At 40.7% G+C, this 17,341-nt stretch overlaps 1 pseudogene across 1 annotated transcript; it reads left to right on the forward strand.

The window, feature by feature from the left end:
* The first annotated feature begins 646 nt into the window (after positions 1-646).
* On the forward strand, positions 647-14,861 carry LOC105808970 (annotated as a pseudogene). The gene is made up of 2 exons (XR_001137412.1): positions 647-653; positions 13,541-14,861. The product of XR_001137412.1 is annotated as a heterogeneous nuclear ribonucleoprotein A1 pseudogene (transcript).
* The last annotated feature ends 2,480 nt before the right edge of the window (positions 14,862-17,341 follow it).

Raw genomic sequence — 17,341 nt, forward strand, 5'->3', positions numbered from 1 at the left:
GTTATGTGTGCGTGCAAGGAGGAGCTTAGTGTGATGTCAAAGCTTCTGGGCTTTGCCTGCCACGCTTACTTGGGTCTCTCTTAGTAGGCAGCAGCGACCCCTGCCGGGTCTCAAATTCAACCTCAATCTGTAACTTGGTCCAGGTGGGGGCAAAAGGGGAACCCCTTGACCTATGAGTTCAGAAATAACTTCCTGAGCCTGAAATATAATGAAATGTATGTGCCTCTCGTAAACAACCCTCCCAGTTTCTGGAAGAACTGCAGTGAGTTCCCTAATCACCCGACCTAGGGCCAAAATGTAGGGTTGGTTGGTATCGAGGTTCTTCCAACACCACTTTTGGAATATCTAGGGAAGTGGCTATCAGACCTTTAGTTTTAAAACTCAGATTGATGGGCCCTGCAGCAGACTTTCTGCTTCAGTAGCTCTGGGGCAAGTCCCTAGAATATGTGTTTCTAAGAAGTTCTCAGGTGATGCTGATGCTGTTCCCCTAGTAACCACTCTATTAGGATTGGTATAAGAATTGGCTGCTTACCTTCCATCTGGAAGGAAACGTTGAGATTTGTTTTCTTATAAAATCGGTGATTTCTAACTCTAAAAGAAAAGAAATTGGGTGAGATATTTCTCTACTGTGTTTATGCTGGTCGTCATGACTGGTACAGAGAACTCACAGCGTCAACAGGCAAGGGAGGTTTGTTTGGGTTACTGTTTATGGTGTGCTCTCCAGTTGTGTATAGAGATTACAGCTAGTCAGCAGAGAGTACAGTCCCCCTAGTATAGTGTTTTTAAAACTGTGACACTGCACAATTTCTTCCCAATTAAATATTTGGTGGTTGTTATCCCTTCTCCTCAATGGTTTCCTTGGCTTGAGATAGCTGCCATATAAAGTCTCTAAAAATATCTGTGTGATGGTTTTCAGTCACTCACATTGTACCTCCCACCTGACACTCAGAGAACCCAGGACCCAATTCATGATAAAAAAACAAAACAAAACACAGAAGTCCTCCTTTCCCCCGGGACTTTAATATGGTTACAACTTTCTGTTAGTGAATGACCACAGACGCAAGTTCTCTTTTTCCAGCAGCAGTGCAAACAGCTAGTGGTTGTTAGGGGAGAGCAGAGAGCCCCAGCTGTACCCAAATTAGAAGCAGGCACAAGAAGAACGACTTAAAGAATTTGTCTCTGTGGTATTTGATGTGCTGGATTTGTATGTGTTCTTACCTTATTCATTTTAGAAAATAGGCTTCTAGGCCATTGGGACAGTGCTTTTTATAGTGCCTAATGCCAAGGAGACAAAAGTGGAGACTACCTGGCTGCTGGTTCCTGAGCCACCCGAGATCTGAGCGAGGAGTCCATTGCTAGAAACTCCCAGCTAGGTTCTGAACACATGCATTTAGCAAACCACAGTGGTTTCCCAAACCTCTCTATCTGTTAGCAGTTTTTTTTTTTTTCCCAGCTGCAAGACTTGGAGAATCTGTACTGTTAAGAATGTGTGACTATCCCTTACCCTTTCTTTCCTTTAGGAAAGTTAGGGGCTGAAAAAATGGCAGGGTCAAGGAGGAAGCATCATGGCTGGGAGATTGCTTAATTACAGGGTCATTGGGCAAATAAGTAAAATACTGAGTAAAATGGGAGCCAGTTACCTTACTATTGGAGAAGGAATTTACAAATATGGAAAGAAAGCTAGCTATAAACAACCCTGTGACGTTAGATCGAAATAACAATGAGTATAAATGACTTTTTTTAAAAAAATAGATGTGTGTATATGTGCGTGTGCACACATATATACCATAGCTCTCTCCATTCAGAGGCTAGAAGCAAAGGACACATCAAGTGGCCCAAAGATCTTGGTCTCTAAATACCATCTTCCCCTAAAGGGAACTAGGGCTGATTCTGTGGCTGGGGCTGGGAATGCACAAAGTGAGCCTGCAGCCTCTTGTAGGGAGGTGCTCAAAGCCATAATGGGAATGTCAAAAGGACACATGAGCCGGCTGGAAAGGGCCCCCACTGGCCAAATCTGGGACAATTTGAACATCAAGATAAATGATAGTCATTGATTACAACCTATTGAAAAAAACATGAATCCATGCTAATATAAAAAAGATAGAATAGATAAATAAATGGGGAAGGAAGAACAGCTCTTTGTTAGGGTAGAAATGCCTACTATTAAGGATTAGTGAAAATAGAAAGTCACCACTTGACAAGAGTGCTGGCTGATTTAGGCAGGAGTCCTCAGGGAACACTGAAGCTGGCGGGTGGGTGTTTGCTATGAGTAAGGATGTGTTAGCCTATCCTTGAAGTATCTTCTGAAAAATTCTTATTGATTAAGAGGGGCAGTTGGTGAATTTATTGAAGACAATCCTGGAAGACACCAAGTTGACCTGGTGATCATGGTGAACGTCACCAGTTGTAGAACAAGTCATGTCATCCCCCACCCCCGTGAGAGGCACTGAGAAGAACACAGCACCTTTTCTGTCATGTTCCTGCCAGCAATGCGTGGCCTGGGTCTGGGCATAGGGAAACACTGGAACCCAGGGTGAGAAGCACCTCACAAAATGAAAGTTCTATACTCTTTAAAATTCTTAATCTTAATAAGGGACAGAAAAAGGCAGAAGAACTTAACTGATCGAAATTGAAGAGACTTAAAGCATGACAACTAAATACAATAAATATCCCAGATTGGCTTCTGGACCAGAAAGGAAAAATAAACAGTTGGAGAACATTGAGTGAGATCTATGGATCAGTTGGCATATTTTATCAGTGGAGATTTCCTGCTTTGGATGTTTATATTACAGTTTTGTAGAAGAATGTCCTTGTGTGCGGGATACGCACACTCAAGTATTTAGCAGTGATGAGACATTCTGTCTGCAATTTGCTCTTAAATGACTGGGGGAAAAAAATAGTGATTATCTATAAAATCTTAGTTTCCACCAGATATACTTTCAGAGAGCTCAAACCCAACTCATGATTAAAAAATTAAAAGTCAAAAGGCCACCTTTTCGAGAGGACATTAAAATGTGTCCAGCTTTGTGCTAATGACTCTCCTCCAGCCCTGCTACTCTTTTTTTCCAGTGGCACCTCTCGAGCTGTTTGGGGAGAACAGTGAACCCTTGTTCATTGTAGATAAAGCATCTCTGTATTTCATTTCTTCATTTATCAATATTTATTGAGCACCTATAATGCATTAGTGTTATAGGAACTTTGTTTACAATTGAAAACCAAAACAGATAAGGTTCTTGCTCTGATGGAGTTTACATTTTGGGGTTGTAAAAAGCAGATTTTTTTTTTTTAAGTTTTAGACTATGTCAGGTGGTAACAAAGGCTATGAAGAAAAAGCAGAGTGTGGGAGGGTGACCTGTTTTACATGAGGTATTATTTTCTGTCAGGGTCAGCTGCTCTGTGAGGTGACTTTTGAACAGAATCTTGAAAGTGAGAGATCCATGTGGATGTTTGGGGGACTGATTGTACCAGGAAGAGGGAACCATAAGTACAAGTACGATCTGAGGCAAGATTGTATGTGATGTGCTGAAGAACAGCAAAGAAAATATTAAGGATAGAGATGAGTGAGAGAAACAGAGACCGAAGGAGATGAGACCGGAGACCTGGGGAGAAAATGGTGTGTGGCCTTGCAGTCTAAGGTGAGGACACTTTGGATGTTATCCTGAATGAGAGGAGAAACCTTTGGAGATTTTTGAACAGGGAAATATATATGGTCTGATGTGTTTTAAAAGGTTTATTCTGACTGTATTGAAGCAAATATAGAAGAAAGGAGGACAATAGGGAGCTAGAACAATAGGAGCCTTCCATAGTTCAGGAAACAGGATAGTGACTTGTGCCAGGAAGGTGGCAATGAACGTGGTGAGATCCTCCCCAATATATCGGATCCTCAATATATTTTGAAGGCGGGACACACAGTATTCTCTGATGTATTTGACATGGAGTGTGAAAGAAAGAGAGGAGTCTAGGAGGACACCTGTTTGGTGAAAGGGCCATATAAGCAAGTGGCCCCCAAATGCCAAAGGAGCTGAGAAACCAGAGAATGAGGCAGACAAATCCAAATCCATTTGTCAGTGAAGGGTGATTTATTTGGGGAACTATGGACAGAAACATGGTCTTGGGTGGCCACAGGCAGGTAGATCTCTGCATCATAGCCCTCCAGACCCAAGGCATACATCCTGGGGAAAAAGTATACATGCCCTGGAAGGAATGTGTAGGTGGCTGAGAGAATGCTACGGGCATCACAGCCTATGACGTATGCAACGATATCAAGGGATGTTTTGGAGGAAAGGTGAAACTTATGGTAAATAGGTGTTCCTACACAAAGAGTGATACATCAACTAGACGTCTTGGAGGCATTCCCGGACTCAGGGTTACTCAGGAGTCACATGGTGGACTAGTATCTAAAATAGAGTCACTCTTGTTGCCACACTATAGTTTGGAGCCTAAGCATCTGGCCAAATGGAGAAGATTGCAGGAGGAGCTGATTGGGATATGAATCAAGGGTTTGGACAGGTTCCATTCAAGGTGCCCGGAGAGATCCAAAATGGCAATTTCATGTAAATTGCCTCAGCATTGAGTCTCAGAAGGGAGATACTGGATCAAAGCACACAAAGAGTTTTTAAGTTAATGATACACAAGATTGCCAAATTGCTTTTCCAAAGGTTGGCCTCACCAGGCACCAAAGTAAAATAAGCTCCCTAAAATAGTTGTTGAAATATCCCTGGAAGACAGTTTAGTGGTGAGTCCTGGCCCATGGGGGACTTTCCACCAGCCAAGCAGCCCAGGCAAGAAAGAATTAGTAGGTTTCCACAGGGCTCTTTGGTATAGGGAGACTTATTTCATAAAGAGTAGAGGCAGATTTGACTTAAATACATACAACACGTATGTGTCAGAGTCAGAAACAAACAGCAGCCACAGCAAAGAATGGCAGTGCCCATTTCTGTCATCAAATTGTACTTTCTTTAAGAAGCTCTCAACCTTGACGCTGCTTTTGCTTCTTGCCGTTAATGTGCACAGCATGTTCAAAAGGAATTCTACCTTAGACTTTTCAAATGTGAATCATAACATTCGAAAATCCAATTCCTCTTATACATACATATTTTAATGGGTTTAATAAAAGTTTTATGCAGAGAAGATTCAATATACAGGGTTCGATCCATATTTTGCATTTTATATTCATTGATTGGCTGATTGCATTTTTTTTTACCTTGATACCTGTTCAATTCTTCAGCATATGTCCTTTATTCACAATAAGCTTCTAGATAACTATCCCTATGACTGAAAAGGAGGGTTGGGGGCATCCTTCAAAATATATTCCACTTAATTACAAACGGGGAAAAAAATCCTCAAATATAGGAGGGGATTCCCATTACCTTGCATGTAAAGGCTGACATTATTGTTCTTTAAATCGATTCCCCATGGAGTAACATACTGTGGTATTTAGTTTCATATGTCCTGTCCTGAAGACATTTTCCTCTTCTCAGTCTTCTCTGTCTGAAGGGGAACTACAGTGCTGTCGTGGAGGAATGGGAGCTTTGGCGCCAGACACTCCAGGATTAGAATCTCAGGTCTGCCACACGGGCAATTGTAACTGTGCTGAGCCACAATTTTCACTTTAAAACTGGAGGCTGGGTGCGGTGGCTCACGCCTGTAAACCCAGCACTTTGGAAGGCTCAGGCAGGAAGATCTCTTGAGCCTGGAAGTTCAAGGCTGTGATGAGCTGTGATCAAGCCAATGCACTCTAGCCTAGGCGACAGAGCCAGACCCTATCTCAAACAACAACAACAACAACAAAAATAAAAAGAAAAAAAGAAAAGAAAAAACTGGAGCGATTGCATCTCCTCCCAGGACCGTTGGAAGATTCTAAAGGACATATATATTGGGCAAATAGAAGAGGAAGAGACTCCAAGGAGGGGTCAGGACAAAAAGAGTAGGAGCAAACAGAGTCTAAAAATTTTAATGTCCAAAAAAATTTAAAGAAAGTCGATGTATTCATTTTTATTTATATGGTTGCCTTCTCCGTAGTAGGTCCTGAGCTGGATGCTCAGAGGAATAAGACAAGGACTGTAGAATCCAGTTTTAGAGACAGATGTGAGTTGCGAAGGTAGAGTGTGATAATTTTTAAAACACACATAGAAGAATTCAGTGAGAGCAATAATTCTACATAGAAATGAATAAATATAGGGACGTTTGAACCAGGTGACTGTGCATCACATTTAGCCCAGATAACCTTACAAAGAACTAGGCTTGCAGAGATTGTCCAGGAAAGATGTTCTGCTTGTGATTATGTTCTGAGCATCTGCTGCAGTGTCAGGCCCATAGGAGGCATCAATAAATGTGTCGAGGCCGGGCCTGGTGGCTCACGCCTGTAATCCTAGCACTCTGGGAGGCCGAGGCAGGCGGATTGTTTGAGCTCAGGAGTTCAAGACCAGCCTGAGCAAGAGCGAGACCCCGTCTCTACTAAAAAATAGAAAGAAATTGGCCAAACAACTAAAAATAGAAAAAAAAAAATTAGCCGGGCCTGGTGGTACATGCCTGTAGTCCCAGCTACTCGGGAGGCTGAGGCAGGAGGATCGCTTGAGCCCAGGAGTTTGAGGTTGCTGTGAGCTAGGATGACACCACGGCACTCTAGCCCGGGCAACACAGTGAGACTCTGTCTCAAAAAAAATAAAAAAATAAAAAATAAATAAATGTGTTGAATAATAAATAGTAATGAACAGCTGCAATTTTTGAGCACTTAATGTATATGCAGGCAATATTTGCTCTAAGCACTTTACATAGACTGTCTTATTTCATTCTCTTTATATAAGATCATTGCACACATGTAAAGGAGTGGAGTAACTTGCCTGAGGTCATGCAGCTAGCAAGTGTAAGAGTGGGGATTTTATTACTGGAAGCCTGACTCCGGGCTATGATCTTAAGGGCTATACTATAGCCTTGATAGTCTCTTTGTGTTAAATATTCACCATCTTGTTCATTAACTTGACTCTGATTTGTAACTTCACTTCTTTTGCCCTTAATTCCTCTGTTCCCCTCAGCTCTCATCTGTCACTTTACCTCATTTTTGTTTTCACAGTCAACTTTTCCTGCCAGTGATGGTGTGTTGCACCGCTTCCTTGGGGCCAGGTACTAGCCATATAGGCAAGGAAGGTATAAGAACATTCAGAGTCCAACAACCCCTATAACTTCTGCTGCAGGGACTGCAGATAGAAATGGAAGTTTATGGAAAAGTTTTTATGGATAGTGTGCATGAAACTAATGATATTCATTTCTTTGCTCTTTGTTCCCTTACTCACTTCTCAAATTTCAGAACAATGGAATACTTTGCTAAAAATAACCTTTTTGTCTTTTTTGCTCCTTTAAATTATCAAGTGACTTCTTTTTATTTCAGTCTTTGATACAATTTTGACATTTAATTTGGGCTTCTTTGCTTTTATCATAAACTCCTCCAAAAACTTTGTGTCATAAAATGTTTTGAGAGGCTAGACATGGAAAGTCAGCTCAGAAAAGCTCTTTTGGGACTTGAGCCAAAGCCAACAGAAACTCTTCGCCACAATACATCTGTTTTCTTTTTCTTCTGATTTTTTCACATAGTTGTTCATTTTTTGTCGTAAATCATTACTCTTCATTGAGTACATTTTAAAAACTGGCTGCTTTTCTTTTTCTGTTCTTTTAAAGATCATTTTGTCCTTTTTCACCAGAAATCTGGAATGGGGGCGGTTATATATATCTACAAGCCAAGACATTCCGAGCATTGCACGTTGACTGACCATGACAGCTGTTAGACCCAAGCATCTTTAAACTGTATTTTGTCAAAATTACCAGAGGGGAGAGAACCCAGGCCCTCTTCCTGCCCTTTCCATTTGGTTGTTTTTCAAGGATGCTTAAATAAATAGTTTCCCTTTTACAGTGAAGCCATTCCCACAGTGCTGTAAACAGCAGTCTAGCACAACTGAGGGAAGACAGCCTCAGAACTGCAAAGCACAGGTTGCAGAGTTTTAATCCCAGCTCTGTGCCTAATTTGCTATTTAGGTCAAGGCTCCAGCATGACTAATCACTGATTTTGTCATGCTTTACTATTGATACTAATTCCTAGACATCCATTGAGCTGTATCACACAGAGTTGGTCACAGGACTACAGCATTCACATGTTTCCATTGATTAACTACTTAGTAAGGACACTGGGAAGGAAAAGGGAGAAAAAACCAACTTTCATTTATTATTTCCCATAAGCCAGGCCCTGTGTCAGTTTTCATATAAGTTACCTAGATTGAATTCTTGCCACAGTGCTGCAAATAACTAATGTGGAAGCTCAGAGCAGTCCCTTCCTGGTCCGGTTTCTCTTCAGTACAATGAAGGTGTTGAAATTGGTGATGTCTACAGATCTCTCCAACTCTAACCTTTGGCTTGAGTCATTCTTTTAATGAGGTCCATTTATATTTCCTTTTATTGTTGCTGTTAGGCTTGACTCTGTTAGGGTCTTCATGTGGATCTGGAGAACTTTCTTAGATATTCTGATTGATGAAACCAGCCACTCAATACTCTTGACAGAAGAGCAGCCTTCCTCTCTCTCTGGAAAATCTTTCCTCTTTCAATGGGTTAAGAATGAAACTGCAAGAAAGATGACACAAGTGTGGCCAGTCAGGTCATGCAGTTCCATCATGGAGAGCATTGGGGTGACAAAAATTAAGGACAGTTTCCCCTCACATCCATTATCATTTTTATATTATCAAAGATGGCACTACTGAGATGATCAATTTTACATTAAAATTTATGAAGTAAACTTCACATTGGCATCTCTAGGAAATCCTACCATGTTTCTCCAGCAGGTTCACTTTCCCACTCCTCTTTGAATATTTCACACCTTCCCTCTTGGTATACCTTCCCCACACTCTTTGTTTCCTACTCTTAGCCCATGATATCGCAATGAATTTTATTTAGGAAAGGAAGCCTTCAGAATCAAACTCCCAATCTTCCCACCACCTGATCCAAAAATGAAGCTACTTGTACACTGACGTATTCTTCCCTGTTGTTCTAAGAGGGAAGGGCCCTCCAGACTCTCAGGGCCAAGTCTTCTGCTTTTGCTCACAATCTTGCCCCCTCTTGCCTTCTCAAGAACTTAGCTCCCTCCCTCTCCCATATCAGTAAGCACTTCCTTTTAACCGGAGTATCCCCATCAGCACGCAAACATGCTCTTGCCTCACCTGAAAAGAACCTTTCCTGCTCCCCCAGGTACTACCTCATTTCTTCTCCCTTTTTATAGCAGGAGTTTTCAAACCATCAGTGTTAGAAGTTGTCACTGTCTTCTGTTCTCCACCCACTATGTTCTGGCTCCTGCCTGGACCACTGACTGAAACTTCTCTGGTCACCAGTGACCACTACTTTGCCAAATCCAATAGAAACATTTCTTTTCTCACCTTCTGCAACCTCTCAGCAACACTTGGCTGGGTCAACCTTGGCCTTCTGCTTGACACACTCTCCTCTCATGGTTTCCTTGGTACTATTTTGGCTGCTAGGCTCAACGTGTAAATGTTGGGGTTCCTTCAGGATCTGCACCTAAGGATTGCTGTGGTCCCTTTTCTTCATTTTATATTCTATTAAGATGATCTATCCCCATTTTAGGTCTTTGAACTGATGATTCCTGAATTGATTTTCTCTGCACCCCAGGCTTTCTGATCTGATTGACTAATTTGCATATCCATGTTGATGGTTTACGGGCATCACAAGGTTAGTATGTCAAACACTGAACTTTCGTTTCATGCCAGTCTTGTCTTTGTCCACTAGTAAATGGCACCACGCCCACTCAGGCACTCAGCTAGGATTCTTCTCGGTTCCTCCCTTTCCCTCACCACTCCCTACCCCGCTCTAAATATGAATCCATCAGCCAGTTCTGTTAATTCAGGCTTCCCAATAAATCTCAAACCTACTCCTCTGTCCCTCTCCCTGTTACCACCTTAGCCCAGTCCACCAACTCCCCATCAAGAGGAATACAGCGGTCTTCTAGCCCTCTATTTTTTTATGGCTAGAAAAAAGGAAATAAGAATTTATCATCTGAGAGTGAAAAGCTATGAGAACCTGCTAAAGCTATTGTCCAGGGGTAATTAATGAGAAAAATAAAAACATGTTATAAATTCTCCCTAACAAGTCTAACACATTCAATAAACTGCTTACCTGAGGTTTGCTTTTTTTTTTTTTTTAAGTAAGCCATAATTAGTTTATATTATAGGTCCAGGGTAACAGACCGTTAATGATCTGAAACTAACTTTGCTCACACTCAGGCTACAGGAGGGACCAGTCATCCTACATCTTCTTTTATTCCACAAAAAAATTCAAAAAATTAAATATATACGTATGCATATATACACAGATACACTCATGCACACTCTATATCTGGCAAAGTTGTGAAGATAGTATTTCAAAAGAAAGACAACTAGACATAGTTAGAGAATCTCAAAGATGAATTAAGGCTAATTTTTATTAGTGATTCAAATATTACAATGCATCCTAAAATTAAGGAAAGGCATGAGAAGATATTTTAGGGACATCACCAAACAATATATGGTTTTGAACAAGAAATTGAAGGGTGACACATCATTGGTTCAAAGGTTTTTATTCAACTATTGGGAAAAACCCTTATCCCCTGGGACTCCTCGTATTTACAAGATGAGTTTCTTAGGGTAGCATTTCTGGATTCTGTCTTCTTCCTTCCTATGATTAATGAGACTGGAAGAAAGAATTAGTCATGTTCAATCAGCCCTCCCCCTCAGCCCCTTGAAATCTGCCTGCCTACACCAAGGGTGCATTCTGAGCCTCTCTCTCAGCTATGCTATAAGCTAAGCGAGGCAGCTTCTACCCTTGTAGGAATGGTCTGTTGTTTTTCAGGGGTGATTCTGCCTAAGTTAGGGAGGAAATATTAGCAAGCCCACTTAGATAAGATCTAGTTATTTTGGCGAAGACAGCTATGTTTTCACTAAAATCCATTTCCTCTACCTCATGTATATAGAGATTAAATTTTCCAACTTTCCCAACCTGCTTCACAGTTAGGTCAGGCTGGGTTCTAGGCAATGGAATATGAGTTGAACTTATACACACCGTTTCCAGACCTGCCACACAAAACCTCCCATGTAATCTTTCATGCTCTCTCTTCTGCAGTCTGTTGACCAGATGTAGAGACTCCAACAGAAGACTCTGAAGCTCTAGGGAGGATGGAGCCACATTATGGAAGGTCCATTGAATGATCAGGTTGAAGGCCACCTGCTAATCAACAACATCCTTATTGGACTTCATGTGAACAAGAAATGAACTTTTGTTGTGTTAAGTCACTGAGATTTTAGCATCAGTTAGAATCAGATAAACCAGTATTACTTACCATAACAAATACAGTCATAGTCTCCAAAGAACTTTTATCGTAATAAAGCTAATACATTGCTTCCATCTGTCTGAATCCTGTCTATCTCTCAATTTGCTTTAATCTTGGGAGTGGAAAGAGGGTGTTTTTCTTTAAAAGAGGTTTACATATTTATTGCTCTTTATTCTTTGAAATACACGTTCTAGCTAGGTTGATTGTAATCTAGAAGAATCAGAAAATTGCAAGAATGTTAGAATTAGGAGGAAACTTAAATATTATCTAATTTAACATTTTACCTTAAAATAAAACAATTCCTGGCATATGGGAGATATTTTTGAAAAATTATTATTCTGTGGCTTCTTGTTTGCTAGGTTTTTTTGATCTCATGAGCAAAGAAATGATGTTCTTAATCTTTACACTATTTGTATTTACAAATAATTTGAAATTCCCTGAAGAAAACAAATGTGTTCCCACGGTAAAATAAAATTGTTCACAGAAAGTATCTTTAATATACCAACTTCAAATTTCATTCAGATAGAAAAGCTATTCTAATTCATTTAACAGATAGCTATTGCTGGGAAGTATTTAATTCTTGGAAAAATTCATGATGTAGGTCTGCCATGTGTTCTTTTACAAACTTTTCATTGATGTCCAAAGAAAATGTGGAGTTAAGTGACGGTGATAACATTGCCATTCATTCAATTTTAACAATGACTTTTACATAATCTGTTAATCCCTCTCAAGCAATTTTGGAAATTCTGCTGTGAATCATTAGAAATAGATGAAGGTTTGAGTTGTGAAATTTTATTAGGGAATTATACTATGCCACAGGGATTCATCAGTGGGTAAGACATTGCCACTATGTAATTCACTTCAAAATTCAGACATAAGTCCCTGGAGGGTGCCTTTAACACCCACACTGTGGAATTTTGTCCGGTCATATCAAAAGAAAACGTAAGCATTCATTTTTAAAATTATTAAGTTTTGAGATGCATTGAGCTAAATAGCGTTAGGAGAAATATTCCACTGTGTTGAAAAAAATGAATATGGATTATTGGAATATTATTTTGGCCTATGACATGACTATGTTATTTTGTTACATGACTTTGTAATACATTGTAAATCACAAAGTGCCATCCATTATTTATTTTCATTATTTTATTTCATTTATTTTCATGAAACAAGGTAAAATGTATTCATAGGAAGCATTGCCCTCAATTTCATTGTAGTGGATAATGGCTCTCACTATGAATTATGTAATGAGATCTTCTCAACTTCTCAATTTACTTTACCTTCATTCTTAGTCCTTAACTCTTAATTTTTCATGCCCTAGAGGATGTTTGAAATATACTTTCCACCTCTGGGGGATAAAAATGGGGGTGTGCAACCTATTTCTTTGTTATATAAACTTGACTTCATGCTCACATGTATTTAACAACTTATAATGAGAAGAATATTAAATTAGCCCATGAAAACAATTATAGGCAATGTTTATGAATAACCAAAAGCATATTCCCAGGAATCATTCACAACACCTTAATCATACACTTTGCTTGCAATATATGTAATTTTGTTCTTCTTCCCCTGTCTCAAGCCGAGAAAGGTTTTTAATTCTTCAAGTTCTGGGAACATATATCGTCATTAAAGATGTTAAAGCACTTTCTGGAGAAGTTGGTGGGGAAGGGAGACTGGTACAGTATTAGGGCTGAGTTGTGTCCTCTCAAAATTCACATATTGAAGTCCTAACCCCTGGTGACTCAGAATGTGACTGTATTTTGAGAAAGGGTCTATGAAGAGGTAATTAAGTTAAAATGAGGTCGTTAGGGTGTGTCCTAATCAAATATGACAGGTGTCCTTGTATTATAAAAAGAGGACTTTTGGACACAGGTAAGAGGGAGACCCTGTGAGGACACAGGGAGAAGAAGGCCATCTGCAAGTCAAGGAGAGAGGCCTCAGAAAAAAACAATTCTGCTGACACCTTGATCTTGGACGTCTAGTCCCCAGAACTATAATAAAATTATTAATAATTTCTATAAGACACCTAGTGTATGGTAATTTGTTATGGTAGCCCTTGAAAGCAAATACACAAGGCAAAAAAATGATGGTAAAAATCTTCAGATGAGCATTCACCTTTCCAAATAGAAAGAGGACAGTGAGTGGTTCAGAATGGTCCAGAGCAGGAGATACATTCATTAGCTTACTCCTTTCTGCCCGTGGACGCTGCCGAGGAAGCATCGTTAAAGTCTGTCTTCCCACTGCCATCACGTCTAAGTCAGTCTCCTAAAGAACCTGAACAGCTGCGGAAACTATTCATCAGAGGGTTCAGCTTTGAAAGGACCAATGAGAGTCTGAGGAGCCATTGTGAGCAAGGGGGAACACTCGCGGACTGTGTGGTGATGACAGATCCAAACACCAAGCGCTCCAGTGCCTTTGGGTTTGTCGCATATGCCACTGTGGAGGAGGTGGATGCAGCCATGGATGCGAAGCCACACAAGGTGGATGGAAGAGTCGTGGAAACAAAGAGAGCTGTCTCCGGAGAAGATTCTCAAAGACAAGGTGCCCACTTCACTGTGAAAAAGATCTCTGTTGGTGACATTAAAGGATATACTGAACAACATCACCTAACAGATTATTTTGAACAGTATGGGAAAATTGAAGTGATTGAAATTATGACTGACCCAGGCAGTGGCAAGAAGAGGGGCTTTGCTTTTGTCACCTTTGATGACAATGATTCTGTGGATAAGATTGTCATTCAGAAATACCATACTGTGAATGGCCACAACTGTGAAGTAAGGAAAACCCTGTCGAAGCAGGAGATGGCTACTGCTTCATCCAGCCAAAGAAGTTGAAGTGGTTCTGGAAACTTTGGTGGTGGTCGTGGAGGTGGTTTTGGCCATGGAGGAAACTTCAGTGGTCGAGATGGCTTTAGTGGCAGCCGTAGTGGTGGTCCATATGGTGGCAGTGGGGATGGCTACAATGAATTTGGTAATGATGGTGGTTATGGATGACGCATCCCTGGTTACTCTGGAGGAAGCAGAGACTATGGAAGTAGTAGACAGGGTTATGGAAACCAGGACAGTGGCTATGGCGGGAGTGGCAGCTATGACAGCTATAACAATGGAGGAGGTGGAGGCCGCTTTGGTGGTGGTAGTGGAAGCAATTTTGGAGGTGGTGGAAGCTACAATGATTTTGGCAATTACAACAATCAGTCTTCAAATTTTGGACCCATGAAGGGAGGAAATTTTTGAGACAGAATCTCTGGCCCCTATGGTGGTGGAGGACAATACTTTGCCAAACCACGATGCCAAGGTGGCTACGGTGGTTCCAGTAGCAGCAGTAGCTATGGCAGTGGCAGAAGGTTTTAATTACACCCAGGAAACAAAGCTTAGCAGGAGAGGAGAGCCAGAGAAGTGACAGGGAAGCTACAGGTTACAACAGATTTGTGAACTCAGCCAAGCACAGTGGTGGCAGGGCCTAGCTGCTACAAAGAAGACATGTTTTAGACAATACTCATGTGCATGGGCAAAAAACTTGAGGACTATGTTTGTGACTAATTGTATAATAGGTTATTTAGTCTCTGTTCTGTGGAAAGTGTAAAGGATTTTAATGTAGATTTTTTTTCTTTTGCACCCATGCTGTTGATTGCTAAATGTAATAGTCTGATCATGACACTGAAAAAAAAGAATGGTCCAGAGCAGGGATCCCCAACCTATGGTGAGTTGTATAATTATTTCATTATATATTACAATGTAATAATAATAGAAATAAAGTGCACGATAAATGTAATGCACTTGAATCATCCTGAAATCATCCCCCCCCCTCACCCCAGTCTATGGAAAAATTGTCTTCCATGAAAACGGTCCCTGGTACCAAAAAGGTTGGGGACAGCTGGTCCAGAGGATATAGGGCCTCTGTTACCTATTTTTCTATTTGTTTACCAACTGGATTGTGGGATCACGTAGAGCAGGGATGATGTCTAACCTGTCTTTGAGACCTCTTCTGGTAGGTGCTTATGCATGCTTAAGGGCTAGATTAATAGTTAATGAGGGGAGGTGTGCAGCAATGCTCAGGCATTGTGGTACAAGGTATGGTTAAGAGATCAGGCTCTGCAGTCACTTTGCTGAGGCTGAACTCCAGATTTGCCATTTATTAGTTATTTGCTTAGGGGCAAGTTTCTTCATCTCTCTGTGCCTCAGTTTTCCCATGTGTAAAATAGATAATCATTATGCCTATCTCATCAGTTTGCTATGAATATTAAATGAGTACATACATGTAAAAGCACTTAGAATAGTTCCAGGCACATGAAAGTCACTCCAGTAAGTCTTTGGTATTAAATGAGTCATTTCATGAATTCCCGAGAGTATGCAACAGGAGCAGCTCTGCCTTAATGGTTGACAGAAAGCCAAAAGACTCTGTGTCCGGTTGACAGTGCTATCAGTTCTTTGGCCAAATTCCAACGTATGTTCTTCCCACATAAGTAGCCAAATCCTCCCCACTCTGGGGAAAGGAACTGGCTTTTATAAAGCTACACAGGAACCTCGCAGGCCTGCATAATAAAGAAGAGGTCATTCTGTCCTTCCTAAGCTTGCCTGTGTAGCACAATGCTGTTAAGTTAGTAGAGTTGTCATCAAGCAGTAGATGAGGAAGAGGAGACGAGATCAGACGAGGAAGAGGAGACAAGACCTGACGAGGAAGAGGTTCTTACCTTTTATTGGGTAATGGCTGTGTTTAGATCAGTGAGCTAAATGCTGGGGGATTTGTTGAGAGTTGAGAAGAATCAGAGAGCACATTCACAAACAAGTGGTAGACAAAATCTATGCAGTGGCCGACCCCCTTGCAATCCTGATGTGTATCCAGAGAGAAAGAATATACCCCATGCAATAGATCTAAAACTTAAGCAGCTGTTCTTAAAATTCAGACCATAGACTTGAGTGCAAAGAGGACATAAATTAACAGCTGAATTTAATTTAAAGAAAGCTTTCCGTGGGAAGGTGAATTCTCAGTCAGGTTTGAAAGATGAAAGAATATAAATCGGTAGGGTTGAAGGAAAAGAGAGAAACCATTACTGAATGACAACCTATGTTTCAGACGCAGTATCTCATTTAGTTTTATCAGTACCCTTGAAGGTGGGTACTGATAGAGGTAGAGGTACAGGTAGAGGTAACTACCTCCATACCTAGCTCATAGTGACAGGAGATAGGAACTGTGTGCCTATTCACTAAAATAAATGCTAGGTGATGTCATCCTTCATCACTCTCAGATATTTTACCATTACTTTTTCATAAATATATCTCTTCTGTCTAAACAATTGTTCCATGGATATGAAGATTATAGTATGCATCCTATTTAATTAAAAATATTTGAGCATATACTGCAGATGGTTAAAAAAAGGGAACCTATCAAGGTCCAGCATTTCTAAGCCTAGAGGCTGGATAGAGTGGCAATTCCTTGTGTTGAATATTTAAGGATGCTTTCAGCAGCAAGTAACAGAATTTTTGACTAAAAATTGCTTGAAAACCAATGGACTTAGGATCTCACATAACAAGAAGTATAGAGGTTGACAGTTCTGATGTTGGCTGAGTCCACAGAGCAATACTGTCCTCAAGCACTCAGGTGCTTCCCATCTCCTTGCTCTTCCACCGTCAGGGTGTCATCAGCGTGTCCTCTCCTGGTCATAGACAGCTGCAGAAGTTTCAGGTATCACATGCAAAAACAACAATATCCCCCTTACAAATGCAGGGGTGTGTCACATCCCTAAACCGCTTTTTAAATAGCAAGAAAAATTGTTTCTAGAATGGCCATTCAAACTGCTGCCCCCAAGAATAATTCGGATCCCATTGGCTTGGGTTGAGTCACATAACCATGTCTAAATTCAGTCACTGGGAAAGAGAGTGGAATTATGATTGGCTTAGCCACTAATGATTCATAGTACATAGAAGGCTGAACCTCAGAACAGCTCTAGGGCTCTGCCAGTAAGGGGGAATTCATTGGGAAGGA

Source organism: Propithecus coquereli, unplaced genomic scaffold (assembly GCF_000956105.1).
Source record: "Propithecus coquereli isolate 6110/MARCELLA unplaced genomic scaffold, Pcoq_1.0 Scaffold185, whole genome shotgun sequence".
Classification (NCBI taxonomy): domain Eukaryota; kingdom Metazoa; phylum Chordata; class Mammalia; order Primates; family Indriidae; genus Propithecus; species Propithecus coquereli.